The following is a 1,096-nucleotide window of genomic DNA, read 5'->3' on the forward strand; positions in this document are numbered from 1 at the left end:
AGTGACAGACCAAACTCCCCGTTTAACGCACCGCAAACAATCGCAAACAGTCCATTTGCACAACCGCAAACTCCCCATTTGCACAAGGTTGGATACCAAGCTAGCCATGTCCCGTTCTTTGTCCTCACTGACGTCATTGAAGGTCTCTTCCTCCACCCAGCCACGTACAACACCAAGGGTCCCTGAAAGGTGACAACAAGCCCCCTGGGACGCCTGCTGTGGTTGGTCTTCCACCTCCTCAAAGCCACCTTCCTCCTCTGACCCCTCTTCTTCAGACTCCTCTCTCTGCGTTGGCGCAGGTCCAGCAATCGACGACGACAAGGCTGCTTCTGATGGTGATGGTGACCACAACTCTTCCTCTTCATGCTCATCTACGGCCTGATCCAGCACTCTTCGCAGGGCACGCTCCAGAAAAAATGCATATGGGATGAGGTTGATGATGTTGCCTTGGGTTTGACTGACCAGGTTTGTCACCTCCGCAAAAGGACACATGAGCCTACAGCCATTGTGCATGAGCGTTCAGTAACGCGGCCAAAAAATACCCAGCTCCGCAGAGGCTGTCCTCTTTTTTTTTTATTAAAAAAAATCTGTTCTTAACAGTTTAATCTCTGTTTTGTCCCCTATCAGGGGCCGGTGTGTGGAATAGATTTTAGGAACCGGGAGAGGAAAAAGATGCTTGGTCGGTCCTCTTACTTCCAATTCGGGGCACTGCGCGTACGCCTTGCAATGTACTGTGCCACCAGATATGAGTGGTGTGTTTAAGTAGTACTATTCCTATCAGTTTAATCCCTGTTACGTCCCCTATCAGGGGACGTGTATGGAATAGATTTTAGGAACCGGGAGATGGAAAAAGATGCTTGGTCGGTCCTCTTACTTCCAATTTGGGGCACTGCGCGTGCGCCGTGTAATGTACTGTGCAATCCCAATATGAGTGGTGTGTTTAAGTAGTACCATTCCTATCAGTTTAATCCCTGTTACGTCCCCTATCAGGGGCCAGTGTATGAAATAGATTTTAGGAACCGGGAGATGGAAAAAGATGCTTGGTTGGTCCTCCTACTTCCAATTTGGGGCACTGCACGTGCGCCGTGCAATGTAC

General features: G+C 49.6%; 1 pseudogene; it reads left to right on the plus strand.

Moving 5' to 3' along the window:
- Positions 1–560: 560 nt before the first annotated feature.
- LOC120996704 lies at positions 561–737 on the plus strand (annotated as a pseudogene).
- The last annotated feature ends 359 nt before the right edge of the window (positions 738–1,096 follow it).

This window comes from Bufo bufo, chromosome 3, assembly GCF_905171765.1.
Source record: "Bufo bufo chromosome 3, aBufBuf1.1, whole genome shotgun sequence".
NCBI lineage: Eukaryota > Metazoa > Chordata > Amphibia > Anura > Bufonidae > Bufo > Bufo bufo.